The following is a 15,981-nucleotide window of genomic DNA, read 5'->3' on the forward strand; positions in this document are numbered from 1 at the left end:
GTAGGCATTTATCACTATAACCTTCCCTCTTTGAACTGTTTTTGCTATATCCCATTAGTTTCAGTATGTTTTGTTTACTTTAGCATTTGTTTCAAAATACATTTTTAATGCCCTTTTGATTTCTTCTCCGACCCATTGGTTGTTCAGGAGTGTGTTTTTTAATTCCCACATATTTTCTAGTTTTCCTCCTGTTATTGATTTCTAGCTTCATATCACTGTGGTTAAAAATCATAATTGGTATGATTTCAACCTTCTTAAATTTGCTATGTTTTGTGACCGAACATATGATCTGACCTGGAGAATGTTCTGTGCGCACTTGAGAATAATGTGTATTTTGCTGTTGTTGGATAAAACAGAACTCTGTTTTTAACTTAGTACATGGCCACCCAGAGGAAATATATCCCAGTTTTACTTGCAGCCAGGTTTGCACATGGGCCTAATTTTTAGCCAATGGAATTTGAGAAAAGTAATTCTGTATAGTTTGGAGGATATACCTTTAAAGGGAAAGAAGATATCCCATTACCTCACTCTCCCTCTATCCTGATGCCCAGGATATGGATATGATAGCAAGTTATCTTCAACCACAACAACAAGGCTAACACATTACAGATGGCGGAGTTACAAAACAGAAGGAAACCTGGCCTCTGGATGACCTTTTGAAGCAAAACCAACATACCAGCCTCAGGTCATCAGCCTCCAGATTATTTCAAAGCCAGGTAAATACACTTTTACAGTGTTTAGCTCACAGCTAATGTGGGTCTCTCTTACATGCATCCAAACCTATACTCTAACTAATATATTCTGAAAATCTTCATTAAAGTCTGGTTGCACCACAGGCTTGACTTGGGACACATCATGGAAGGATAAGATGGAAGATGTGCTCAGCAGGACTCTTTGGAGCATATCTGACAGTTTAGCTCTTGCATTGGTAAATGCAAGATTGACAGGCAGAGATGAGAGGAATGGAAACCTCTTTGCTCCCAATGCCTATAGATTTGGGGCCTTCTACCACCCTTGAGATGAGAGTTTGAATCAAAAATATTCAAGTGGCTCAGCATACTAGATGTGTGAGCAATATGAGGACAGAGCACACCTCCATGTTACACACACTCATATGCACACACACACGCACATACATGTGCACAGGTGTTTGTGCACACATAAAATTACATCCATTAATAACAGAAAAAAAAATCCTGACTTCACAATTAGAATTTTTTTCAATAGATAATAGTCTTAGGAGACTATTTCACCCACAAATTACATTACAACCTCCCTATTCATAGCATTATTTTTAAAAACTAAGCTATCATTTGAATTCTGTATTGAAATATAATGCTTGTGAGTTCTAAAAGAAAAGGCAGCATCGTAACTGTGGGGACTGAGAAAAAGAGAATTTTTTTTATTTTTTGTTGAAGATAATACCCTAGTGACTTTCAAGAGTAAACATTTGAAAATAATAAATTGAAGTTCACTACATCTTATTAATTTGTTTTGCAAGGACAGGGGAATCTGTTGCATTAAATTATTCACTAAATACGTCTTACTTTACTCACTTTGTTTTGTATATATAATATTTCTTAGGATATTGTCACTTTAATTATTAAAATATCCCTTGTGAGGTTCATAGTAATTATCATTACCCTGGAATCATTACATACAATGGAAAAAATTACAGGTAAATAGAAGATGATAATCCTTCCTCTTATAACATCAAGACTACAACAGCTCAGTAACGGTAATCACTCAAGATTGGGACGTTCCACTAAAAACCTGAACATCTTTTCAGACCATGAAAAAACCTGCATGATGAAGTATAATGGAGATATGGTTGGGGCACAGAGCAGTTAGCTATGGACTCTGAAAATCTACATTTTTTTTGTTTTATATTCTCTTATTGACACTCCTACTGTCTCTTCACTGGCATGTCACCTGCGCTCTCCAGAAAGCCACTATTTCACAGACCTGAAGGGTACCTTTGATGGTGGTGACCTAAGGATTAATCTCAAGGGAGCAAAAGGAGAGAACCAGCTGCTTAGGAGATGTTCTAGGTGTGAGATTCCCATAACATATAGGCAAAGGGTACCTAAGATTTTCATTGCAGTTGCCCTGCTAAAGGCAGAATATGAGATGAACGTCTAGAAAACATTCCATCCAAGACCTCACAAGAACATCCCTCTGCCAACACTTACGTACTATTGGTGGGAACATAAATTGTTATCACTGTGGAAAACAGTATGGAGGATCCAATATATATATATATATATATATATATATATATACACACACACACACACACACACACATACACACACACACACATACATATATATACACACACACACACGTATATATACATATATACGTATGTATACGTGTATATATATACATATAGTGCGTGTATATATATCTATCTATATATATCTCTGTATAGATATAGATATAGATATAGATATAGATATAGATATAGATATAGATAGATATCTATATCTATATATAGATCTCTACCATATGAACCCGCAATTCTACTTCTGGGTATATATGCAAAGAAAATTAAATCAAGATCTCAAAGACATATGTGCATTCCCATCTTCACTGCAGCATTATTCACAACAGTCAAGATATGGAAACAACCCAAGTGCCCATCAATGGATGAACAGATAAAGAAGATGCACATAGAGAGAGAGAGAAATGTGAGGGGTGCCTGGTGAGAGATAGATATATAGGCATTATGCTAGGTGAAATAAATCAGAGAGAAAGACAAATACTATACGATATCATTTATATATGGAATCTAAAAAAGCTGAATTGGTAGAAGTAGAAAGTGGAATGAAGGTTAACAGGGGCTAGGGGTGGGGGGACTAGGTAGATGTTACTCAAAAGGTACAAACTTGCAGTTAGAGGTGAATAAGGTCTTAGAATTCTAATGCACAGTATTGTATTAGTTAACAGTACCTATTGTATATTTGAAAATTCTAAGAAAGTAAATTTTAAATAGTCTTGCTACATAAAGGAAGTGGTGATGTGTGACGTGATGGAGGTATTAGCTAATGCTACAGTGATAATCATACTGTAATTTATCAGTGTATGTACACCTTAAACTTACACAATGTTATATGTCAATAATATTTTAATAAAGTTGGGAGGAGGCAGTGGAAGAACATTCCTGTGCCATATTTTTTATGGAAAACAATGTTAAATGGAAGGCACAAGATCAATAAATCCTAACACTCAGTGATTCTAGGACTCCAACACAGTACCTCTTTATGCCAATCCAGCCTTACTTAAATTCATTTTCACATCAATGTTACAGAGATTTTAGTTAAAATGCAAAATTATACAAATTGGGTAAGAAAGAATTAAAGGATCTTGTTTATATTTATACTGATAACAAAATATGGTTACATAGGAAAAGGGAGATCTTAAAATACTTCCCAAATAATTTCACACAAAGCAGAAGTGTTGAGAGAAAGGTGGTTGAAAGAGAGAAAATGTTATTTCCAATTTTCCACTCTTTTCTTCCATTATGTCATTCAATCTTTTTAACTTCTAAATACACTTTCAAAACTTTTACTTCCATCCAGTCAAATCAATTTCTCAAAACCAATTCAGGTACCATTTCAAAATAAGAAAAAGATTAATATGACATATTCTATTTTATACCTCAGCTATTTGTTGTAATTTTAGCTTCTCTATGGAAGAAGCAATATGTAGACAACCTTACCAATAAACACTAATAAAATAAATTTCTTAGCTTTTAAGTGTGTACAGTTTGGGACACCTGGCTGGCTCAGTCAGTGGAGCATGTGACTCTTGATCTCAGGGTTGTGAGTTCGAGACCCACGTTGAGTATAGAGAATATTTAAAATTAAAATCATAAATAAACAAATAAATAAATACAGTTTGTTCTCCCTGAGGAGTGAGCGAACAATTAAACAGCATCCATGAAGACAGAGGATATGGTCACTTTGAGAGGAACACTGACACTGGGTATCCGGGGGTGAAGATAATGTTTCTGACTCAGGGAAGGTGGATATAGGGACTTGACATAGAAACAAACATTAACTCTTTACAATTCATATAGTGAATTCATATAGTGAATAGGCATAGTCTTAACTCTTCATTACCCTGTTCTTCACCACTCACCTCTAAAGCACTATTTTGGTATTTTCCATAATGCTAATTCTCTCCAGAGGGAAACTTTTAAAATAATTATTGTTCATATTTAGCTCTCCTCTGTCCACAAAGGTGCAAAGGGAAAATACTATAGAAAAGCGCAGCATCAACTTTCAGTGAGATTCACATCTTTTCTTAATTTCCTTTTAGGTCATAAATTCCTTGAGAACAGGAATAATGTCTTTTCCATTCCTGTAAAATCCCTTGGGTAATAGCACAATGTCTTTCAATCTCAGTGGATACATTTCCTTCAGTTTAGGAATTTTCTCAGAATCCTAAAAACTACAACTATAATCATTTTCTTTTACTACAACTATAATCATTCCTTCTCTTTAATATTGAGAGACAAATATAATTTTAAAGCTTCTTTTACATGGATTTTAGGGGGAAATAAAAGATAACCAATGCAGAAACAACAGGTATAATACCATGTAGAATAATCCAGCCTCTTTTCTTTGTTATTCTCAATAGAATCCTAGACTTTTTATTCCTTCCCTTCCAAAAAAAGAAGAAGAAAAGAGAAAAAAAAGGGGAGTGGAGGAAGGAGGAGATTGTTTCCACTTATGCCTTTTGTGCTTGAGTGATAAAGGCCAATGAACCCAGAAGGAGCACATCTTGTAACTGTTAGCATAACTCTTGAGGCTGCTGGATGCAGAGTCTGTTCCTGGGAAAAAATATACATATACAGGTATACATGTATACATGTATACATGTATACATGTACATATATATGTAATGTATATGTTGTATACATATACATGTATATGTATATGTATATGTATATGTATATGTATATGTATATGTAACTAAAGTACCCTCAGATAGAACAATTTGAATAAACATCCTCACTTTAAGAAAATGTACACATGTTGGAGCGCCTGGGTGGTTCAGTCAGTTAAGCGTCCAACTTCAGCTCTGGTCATGGTCTCGCAGTTTGTGAGTTTGAGCCCCGTCTAGAGCTCTGTGCTGACAGCTCAGAGCCTGGGGCCTGCTTCTGATTCTGTGTCTGTCTCTCTCTCCACCCCTCCCCCACTCACGCTCTGTATCTCTCTCCTTCCAAAATAAGCATTAAAAAAAATTTTTTTAAAGAAAATGTACACATGAAGAAGCACAGCAAAATGTCTAAATTATAAATTCAATAGCATGATTTATTTTGAATTCATTAGCTAAAAATATTACATCATAGTGTCAACAGTATAAATGATGTCTTTTGTAACCAAGATCTAGAATTCTAAGTAAGGGGGGAAATGTAGTTTCCTTTTTTTCTCTTTTTCTATTCATCTGCTATATTTGAAAATAATAAGGATTAAAAAGAACTTTATTGATATAAACCCGAAAATGCATGTTTATCTTGGTATTTGAATTTCTAGTTTGTATTTAATGAAATGCGTAGGGTGCCGTAGTCATAAGAACAAAATCTCAAATTATTTCACATGTTCCTACATAGCAAACTTAAGATTGCCTAGGGAAAAAACAGAGCAATATACAAGAAAGATTTCATATCAGAAAAAGCATGCTGAAAATAAATAGTAAGATGTAGAAGGACATCTGGTGCAGGAAACAGTGATAAAGAACCTAGAAACACACATGCACTTTACCACTAAGTGCAAACAACACAGCCCCCAGTATGACAGTCATTGCTTTTAGCATCACTCATCAAGCTAAGAAGTACCTCGTTCTGGTCATAAAATCCTTGACAGCGAGAACAATGTCTTTTTCACTCTCATGTCACATAAAATCCCTTGAGTAATAACATCAACTTCTGATAATATTATTATTGTTGTCAATAACTTTAAGGGAATTATCCCATTCAATTTCCACAATAACTCCACAAGGTATTACTTAAACCCACTTCAGAGATGAGGAAATAAACTGGAAGAGGTTAAATAATTTCTCCAAGATAACACAGAGTAAGTGTTACGGCTGGGATTCAGATCTAGACATTCTGAGCCTCAAGGCTCCACTGCTTGAAATAAGTATATTTTGGTCATCAAATATGAAAGCTCTCTTCCTCGTTTGCAGACTGTTTGCCACCTTCTTGCTGCACCCTCACGTGGTGGGAGATGAGGAGAGAGAGTAAGACAGAGAGACAGAGACAGAGAAAGACACATCTCGAGTTTCTTCCTCTTTTCATAAGGCATTAATTCCACAATGAAGTCCCCACCCTTATGAACTAATCTAACTCTAATCACCTCTCAGCAGCCCCACCCCCAAATACCAACACACTGGGGTTTAGGGCTTCAACAAATGAATTTTGGGGAGACACACTCAGTCTTAATACTCTCCTTGTTCACTCCAAACACAAAGAAGGGATCTGATCCACAAGGAAAAGGAAAAGTAAGAAAAAAAATGCATTAAAGGCCACTATTTATTGAATACCTATGTAGTGTACTAAACACTTTACAGACATTAATCCTCTTGCCACCTCTGAAAGATAAGACTTTTATGCCTATTTTATGGAAGAGGAAGCTGAATTTCAAGTATATGAATCCTTTTGTTAAGGTCCCTCTTCTAGTAAGCAGTGGATCCGGCATTCAAATGCAAATCGGACTGATTAACCTCTGGGCTTTCTAGTGGAGAGAGATGGCTTTGAGTTAGGTAAGCTTTCCTCAAATTCCTGAAATGCACTACACAGGCTTGTCGCCTCTCCTCTCCCTCCCTACACTAAACCTAGACTGAATGAATATTCTCAAGGCAGCACAAAGTCCTGGTCAGCCGGAAGTTAGGGGTCTACAACCTCCCAGTAGATTGCCTGAAATGGCATAAAGAACTTCCAATGTGTGGCAAACACTCTCACCTCCCTAGTGGAACATCCCATGGGTCCAGAGAACAGCGATTCCCTTCCTTGTAGGACTGCAGTGAGGTAGCTGATCCTCAAACATGAGCAACTGTCTGTAGGGAGGCTGGGCACTAGGTGGCCAAGCCCCAGCCTCACCAAATATGCCCAGGTTCCAGATAGGCACAGAAGCAACTGAGCCTTAAGGGCTTAAACACTGTGCCCTGGCATCAGTGTGCATCAAAAGTCAGAGGGCACATCTAAAGAGAGCACAACACTCATTTCCCGGGTGTGAATATACTCCTATAGTTATCTAAGGGTTAGATTTGTTTTAATTGTAAAAAATCAGAACTGGGTGCCTGGGTTGCTTAAGCATCTTAAGTTGGGCTCAGGACATGATCTCAAGGTTCACGAGTTGGGGCCCATGTCCGGCTCTGTGCTGACAGCTCAGAGCCTGGAGCCTGCTTTGGATTCTGTGTCTACCTCTCTCTCTGCCCCTCCCCTGCTCACACTCTGTGTGTGTGTGTCTCTCTCTCTCAAAATAAATAAATAAACATTAAAAAAAACAATTTTAAAAAATCAGAACTTAAACATAATCCATTTGTCAGACTCTCCTACACCAGCCCCAGTAGTTAGCTGACCTAATGGGAGAGTGGTAGGTATATATAAAATGCATATATAAAGGTAAGTAGATTAATAAGTAGATTCATATGGATGAATCTATATTACAAACTTGTAATATACATATATATGTATATATATATATAACAAATAGATATATATTTCAAATTTGTTTACCTTTCTGTGATAATAAATGAATGTCAATACTAAGCCACCTAGAAGATTTAAAAAACAAAACGAAACAAAAAACACCCTTCTTTGCCCCCTGTAGGTAAAGCTGACATTTTAAATTTTTTTTTTTCAACGTTTATTTATTTTTTTTTTTAATTTTTTTTTTCAACGTTTATTTATTTTTGGGACAGAGAGAGACAGAGCATGAATGGGGGAGGGGCAGAGAGAGAGGGAGACACAGAATCGGAAACAGGCTCCAGGCTCTGAGCCATCAGCCCAGAGCCTGACGCGGGGCTCGAACTCCCGGACCGCGAGATCGTGACCTGGCTGAAGTCAGACGCTTAACCGACTGCGCCACCCAGGCGCCCCAACGTTTATTTATTTTTGGGACAGAGAGAGACAGAGCATGAACGGGGGAGGGGCAGAGAGAGAGGGAGACACAGAATCAGAAACAGGCTCCAGGCTCCGAGCCATCAGCCCAGAGCCTGACGCGGGGCTCGAACTCACGGACCGCGAGATCGTGACCTGGCTGAAGTCGGACGCTTAACCGACTGCGCCACCCAGGCGCCCCTAAAGCTGACATTTTAAAAGTGAATGGGAAAAAATGACCGCATTTTGAAAGAATTTTAAGGTATAGACAGAGCATTTTGAAAACAGATGTTTGGAAATGGAAACATGATTTTGCTGCCAAAATTAAGTAAGCATATTATCTATTTTTTTAAAGCCTCATTTCTTACACTTTAAAAACTTAGAAACACAATTTTCTAGGCTGTTTTAAAATCATCTATACAAAAAATTTCACCAGATTTAAACCCTTCAGTGAAAAATGTAACAAAGGAACACCATTGTGCGCATGCATAAGAATCACTAACTCAATGACATCATGGAACACGGAAATGTACCAGATGAATTCAACAAAACCTGACTATTATTAGATACGAAAAAATGTTATAATTTCACAAGTGGAGTCAAGTTTGCATTTCATCCATATGAATCTACTTATCTTTATTAGGTATCTTTGTCAGCTTTGTTTTCATTAAAACCAAGCGGGAAATTAAACTGGACTGATGAGCCAACATTTGAATCACTGATAAAACCAGTATCTTCCAAACTATAAAGCACATTCAATCAAGTTTTGCTAACAATCATAAATAACAATATGACAAAAATTTATTCCATTAATATTAAAATCTAAAGACTTAAAAAAATACGTGTTTATTGCACAAGTCTCTGTATTTCTGTTTTTATATGTTTTGTAATAAGTATATTAATAGAACACTACATGCACAGATTTTTTTTTTGGAGATTATTTTTCTGCACTGTGTAGGACCATTGGAAAACAAGTCCATTTCTGGAAGAATGGGCAGGAACTGACTGAGGTTTCTTGTCATCCTCATGTGTGGGGGCTCTGGGACAGATTTAATTGGATTTAGTGAGTTACGGAGGAAATTCACATACTTTAATCTGTTATCTCTGCTCTGAACAGTTTTCCTTGAACTAACAGACAGAAATCCACAAATCGAATCCATTCATTTTTGAATGATAACAGGAAGTCCTGTCATCCATGAACCCAGATTAAACTCAGCCTATTTTTAACACTATTCTCCCCAACTCCTCATTTAAAACACCCCAAACCAGTCATGTCACTGAACATGGGGAGGAATGACTCTCAAAAATGATGTGACTCCTTATTACTCAGCAATCAAAAAAGGTGAAATCTTACCATTTGCAACTACGTGGATGGAACTAGAGAGTATTATGCGAAGCAAACTTAGAGAAAGACAAATATCATATGATTTCACTCATACGAGGACTTTAAGATACAAAACAGATGAACATAAGGGAAGGGAAGCAAAAAGAATATAAAAACAGAGAGGGGGACAAAACATAAGAGACTCTTAAATACAGAGAACAGAGGGTTGATGGAGGGGTTGTGGGAAGGGGGATGGGCTAAATGGGTAAGGGGCACCAAGGAATCTACTCTTGAAATCACTGTTGCACTATAGGCTAACTAACTTGGATGTAAATTAAAAAATAAATAAATTTTTAAAAAATGATGTGACTCCTGTACAGTGAGTCTGTACAGTGAGAGCTGTTTTCGTTTAAAATAACCTTATGAGAAAAATAAAACTCAACAGTTTAAGGAATGGACCCTCAAAGGGGAGGCCAAACGTCTTGAGATCAGCCTCCGCTGCAGCAACTCCGAATGGTCCTTTTGCTCTGAGTAAAGCTTCCAGTTCCTCAGTCACTTGTCTAATTCACTGTCCACGGCCACCAACATGTGATATTTCACAGGAGGGCCTCCCCTCCTCACCCCCACCCCATATCCACCACCGAATGAAAGCCAAAAGGTTCACAAAAGTTATTCACCCACAGAGTCATTAGCGGAGAAAACGGGGGAAAGAAGAATTTACTTCCCCTCATCCACAGATAATCATCTTCTGTCCTAAAGCATAAATTTTGATTACCCAGATTATTTTAGCTTTCAGAGTCACACGGGTTATAAGTGGCAATAAAATCATTCAGCCTTATAAAAATTAAAAAAAAGAAAAAAAGATTCCAACCACAGTATTTAAGAATCTGACCTCACAGCATATTATCCACCCACTGTGGTAAAGTAATTTTCTCTTTGCTGTCAGTGTGACCCCTTTTTTCCTTTCTCTAGCTACACTTCAAAAAGAAAAGAAAGTGATATGACTGAACTCATCAGGGCACAAATGTTTGCAGTCAAGGAATGGGGTTTTTTGTTTTGTTTTGTTTCATCTGCTTTTCTGTATAAAGTTAAATAGCCTACATAGATGCCAAAATCAAGAGCTTAATCACAACGTACTTAAACCCAACAGAGGAACGGGTAGCGTTTAAGCGTGATCACCTCGTGGAGAGGTGAATTCCTTCCAACTCAGCTAACTTTGTTCTCACCGCCTTGATGACTGTGAGTGGGAGACGCATCTCAAGGACACTGCACTCACTGTCGAATGAGCCTTCCAGAAGCTTTGCTTCCCTCAACTATCCCTGCTAAAATACGCACTAACGTTTATGGTTATTTTTAATACTTGTTCATTTCTAATACTTAAACCTTCACAAACCAGTAGGCAAAGTTACTCTTTTCAACAAGCATCTCACATTTCAAAGAAAATCCATGTTGGCATGGCTATGAAGCAGCAGCATTCCACGTCTATCTCTGGAGCAAGGAATCAGGTTTTCAAAGGGCCCAGTGAGGCATGGAGAAATTCAAGCAGGCACTTGGAAAAGCTGTGCTCCTAAGAGCTACAGAAGTGTATGTGTAATACAGTTCCATTTTTTTTAATTCCACATGCAGAGACCGGGAAACAGGAAACAAAATACTTCTAAATGTCATGAGTAGTAGAATTACACTTTTTTCTTTTTTTCCTATATGCTTCTATATTTTCCAAAATATCTGCCACAAACCTGCTATTTTTCTAATCATGTTTTTTCAAAGCATATGAAGTTAAAGAGACGACATTTCTTTCCGTGACTGCTGGTCTGAAGCATAGATTATCTGAATTTCGGAGTATTTGGTTATCAGAAGGATTCCCCTCAAATAAACTTGTGCTATATCCAAGAGATAAATTATGTCTGCTCTATACAAAGATTTCTTTTCATTAACCATATTGTAAATTGCTTGCATTTACAGTTACCAAATTACCACACTGCTTGAATTTCTCTTTTCTTGGCCATACCTAGTCAAGTATTCAACAAACAAATGCTTAACAAGAGAATCACCATACGTCAATTGCTTTGGGCATCTTGTTCAATAGTCTTTTGAGGATCGCAACTTTATTTTTAATAATTAAGTAACTCTCTACTTACTATACACTTCTACCAGATAATCCCCACATCCTTCTGCTCTGAGAATGAGTGGAAAATGCTAGTATGTTTTCATCAAGTAAATATGTTAGGAATTTTGCCTAGAGGAGTAGAGTGAGAGCCAAAAAACAGAGGGAGCTCATCATTGGTTATATACAGCATATATACCAAGGACAAAGGTGTAAAAAATGTTGGTTTGTATCAGAAAAAAAGAAGAAAAATAGATTCTTAGAACTGTTTTGTTTTAAAAAAAAAATAATCCATTCAACAGCTGAATTTGAAACACAGTTTACCAGTTGTTACAGTAAATATATTCAAAGTGAATCATATAACCACTAATGAGGTTTGAATCACTCAAGTGTACATTTGCTGTGACAACATTTTTCCCTTTACAGATCATTCCTCTATTTATAAAAGAGCTGAAAATTAACATTTCCTGCTTTTGTCAAACTGAAGCATCTTTCAATAGTTCCCAGCAAACATCTGAAGGATTCTTGCATCCTGAGATCATCTGGCCATTATGTTTTCAAGTGTTGTCTCTTTTCAAGAACCGGGTGAGACGCGCAGAATAAGTGATTGCAGATTCTTTGTAAAATAGCAACAAGAACACAACAAAAATACCCGATGGAGAAAAGATCATGGGTTACCATTCACGGCAGATGGGAATCAACGTAAATTGACAGTGGAAGTTTTCATTCTGCTTTGCACATGACTAACCACATGTAAAGCCTGAACCCCAGAGAAATGAAAAACAAAATTGCGTAGCTGTGTTTTTAATACTGTGATTATTAGTATATCGAGCTTTAAACAGATTTGTTTCCTCCTAATTGAAATAGTTTCTTAAATAACATCCTTTTAAGAGCATGTGCTGTTCAGATACCAAACACACCGTAATGCCCACTCATCTGCACAAGCATTAATCTTAAAGGGGAAGAGTTTTCTGGGTACTTTTAATATAGCCTCCCCTTGTCAACAGTGAGATGGAAAAGTCACAGTTCTTCTGCAGAAATGTCAGCTGAAAATGCTAAACAGAAGAAGAATGTTCTCATTCTACTGTAGACCTGATGTTCTCTACTCTCTGGTAAATAAAAGTTCAGGCCCTGGAATTTCACTGCATATAAGGGAACATCTTAAGATCCGTAGCATAGTCTCATTTCTTGAAGGAGTGAATAAAGTAATATTTTGTCATGGGATTTACCCAGTTCCCCAAGTGGCAGACACACAGGCAAGTATGTAAAATCAACTATCTAGAAGATGTTTCCAAATTATTTTACTGAGCACATTCTTGTCTTCAACATCTTTCTCATCTCTTATTCTTTCAAAATATTTCTTTTCAAAACTGACACACTCTGAGTCACTTTTTAAGAGAGGGATGGTCTCACTCTTTTGAATCTACTGCCATAGTCATGTCCTGTCATTCTCTAATAATTTTACCTCCTGCAATACCCTTTGTAGTTTACCATCAAGCCCATGCCGTTCCTTGTCTATGAAATGCCTTTCATACACCTATCTTCATTCTCCACTGTCAAAATAGCACTCATCCTTCAAGGACTCATCCAAATAATGCCTTTCCCCTGTGGTATTCCCCTGAATATTTTTTTATAATTACATTAAGTTTTGGCTAATAAATGTCCCTTTCTCACCTTGTGGGTTTGTCCTCTGTGATAAGATTCTAAAGACACATGGGCAGAGAGGGAGAGAGGAAAAATATGCACCTAGCTAGCCAAGTCAACTAAACCGACCTTACTAATCAATAAGATGGTCAATGTCAGAGCTAAAGCACCCTTACAATCAATACCTCTCCCGAGGCACCCAATAGTCAGCATTATACTCCATAGTTTTGGGGCTGCTTTCTTACTACCATGAGCATCTTGAGGGCTTATTTATATTTGTAACTCGACATCTGGCAAATATCTACTACTTACTCAGGGCTTAACAAATATATGTTAACACTGCCTGCATGTTTCAACCCTAGTTTTTCTTGTTTGTTTCTTTTCAGTTTTTTGTTTTGTGTTGTTTTGGTTTGGTTTGATTTGGTTTTTGGTTTTGGTCCACATCGTAACATTTCACTGCAAAACTGATTCCAAACAGTGAAACAGACTTTTAAGAGGGTAGACAAATCTCCTCAATGGAAATTATTTTCAATGGCATTGACCATCAATAATTATTACAAAATGTAAGTAAAAGCATTGCTGATGAAGGAATTTTATTATAGAAGATTCTTTTTTAACTTCCAAAGAAATAGAATAAGGACAAAGTTTAACCTTGTATAGAGACAAATGTGAGTTTACAAAGGAAAAAGCAACTTCGTCTAAAAATTAAACACCAAGCTCTCACAGCCTGTAATTCAAAACATCTCCCCCACAAACACACAAAATTTTACAGTTCATTTAAGAAATGAGTGTCATGACATTCAGCTTTCCTAGACTGAGGTTCAGAGTTGTACTTGTTATTTGAAAACAGTATGTTTAGGAAGTGGTCCTCCTTCGGATAGTGCGCTTTGAATGGTCAGCATGGGCTCAGGTTTCACACAGTAACAACACTAACATAACCAATATTTATGAGTTGTTGAACCATGAAAATGTGAGAAAATAATCTTTTAAAATAACAGTTCCAAGATATGTCTTTAATCAAACAATCAGAGCACCCAAGAAAGTGTAGTTTTGTATATACTAAACGGTGCCCTTCACAGTTACATTTTTAGCCAAAGCAACTTGAGCACATGGAAAAAAAAAAAGAAGTGTTTTTCTATAGAAACTATGCTTATGATTTTCCTATTCCATTACCCCTCTTTCTAAGTGCATTTGAATAAATAGTATGATTCATTGATTTGAAAATTAGTTAAATTAGTTATTGCATTTACAGGCACTGTGAGTAGGTATAACTCAAGATAGTCAACCATACAAAACAGTAAAGCTTTGTTCTGGCTTCATTCAAAGAACTCAGTGTTAGATTGTTGTATGAATAAAAAAGGAGGCAGATGAGGAATATGAGAAGAAGAAGAAGAAGAAGAAGAAGAAGAAGAAGAAGAAGAAGAAGAATTAAGAGGAGGAAAAGAAGTAAAGAATAAGAAAAGGGGCTCCTGGCTGGATCAGTTGGTAGAGCATATCACTCTTGATCTCAAGGTCACAAGTCCAAGCCCCACATTGGGGGTATAATTTACTTGATAGAAAGGAAGAAAGAAAGAAAGAAAGAAAGAAAGAAAGAAAGAAAGAAAGAAAGAAAGAAAGAAAGAAAGAAAGAAAGAAAGAAAGAAAGAAAGAAAAAGTGGTACACCTGGGTGATTCAGTCAGTTAAACATCTACCTCTTGATTTCGGCTCAGGCCATGATCTCATGGATGTGAGATCAAGCCCCACATCGGGCTCTGCACTGGACATAGAGCCTGCTTAAAATTCTCTCCCTCTCCCTCTGCCCCTCCCCCACTCACAGTCTCTCAAAAAATAAAATTCAAAAATAAAGTAAGGGGTTCCTGATTGGCTCAGTGGGGTAAATGTTCAACTTTGGCTCAGGTCATGATCTCACAGCTCATGAGTTCGAGCCCCACATAGGGCTCTGTGCTGACAACTCAAAGCCTGGAGCCTGTTTCAGGTTCCATCTCTCTCTCTCTCTGCCCCTTCCCCACTCACACTCTGTGTGTCTCTCTCTCTCAAAAATGAATAAGCATTTAAAAACATGTTTTTAAATAAAATTAAAAAAAGATACAAGAAAGAAGGAGGAGAAGAAATAATAATAATATCCTAAAGAAGAAAAGAAGTTATCCATAAAAAAAGAAGTTGTCTGTCTTGTTGCTGAGCATCAGAGATAATTTGTTTTAGAATTTATTTAAGCAATATACACACATAGACACACACACTCATACACACACACACTCATACACACACACACACACACACACACACACACACACACACTTTTCCCAGAGCTTTGTTAAAACTCAGGTAAAACTAGAAAAAATCAAAAACAGGGGCGCCTGGGTGGCGCAGTCGGTTAAGCGTCCGACTTCAGCCAGGTCACGATCTCGCGGTCCGTGAGTTCGAGCCCCGCGTCGGGCTCTGGGCTGATGGCTCAGAGCCTGGAGCCTGTTTCCGATTCTGTATCTCCCTCTCTCTCTGCCCCTCCCCCATTCATGCTCTGTCTCTCTCTGTCCCAAAAATAAATAAACGTTGAAAAAAAAAATTAAAAAAAAAAAACAAAGAAAAAATCCTAAAAGAAGCCAGGGGGGGAAACCATATCATATCTATAGAGGAACAAAGATAAGAATTTACACCTGACTTCTCAGAAACCGTGCAAGCAAGGAGAGTGGAGTGAAATATTTAAAATGTTGAAAGGAAAAAACACCAACTTAGAATTCTATACCCTGAAAAAATCCTTCAGAAGTAAGAGGGGCCTGGGTGGCTCAGTAAGTTAA

Source organism: Lynx canadensis, chromosome A1 (genome assembly GCF_007474595.2).
Source record: "Lynx canadensis isolate LIC74 chromosome A1, mLynCan4.pri.v2, whole genome shotgun sequence".
Classification (NCBI taxonomy): Eukaryota; Metazoa; Chordata; class Mammalia; order Carnivora; family Felidae; genus Lynx; species Lynx canadensis.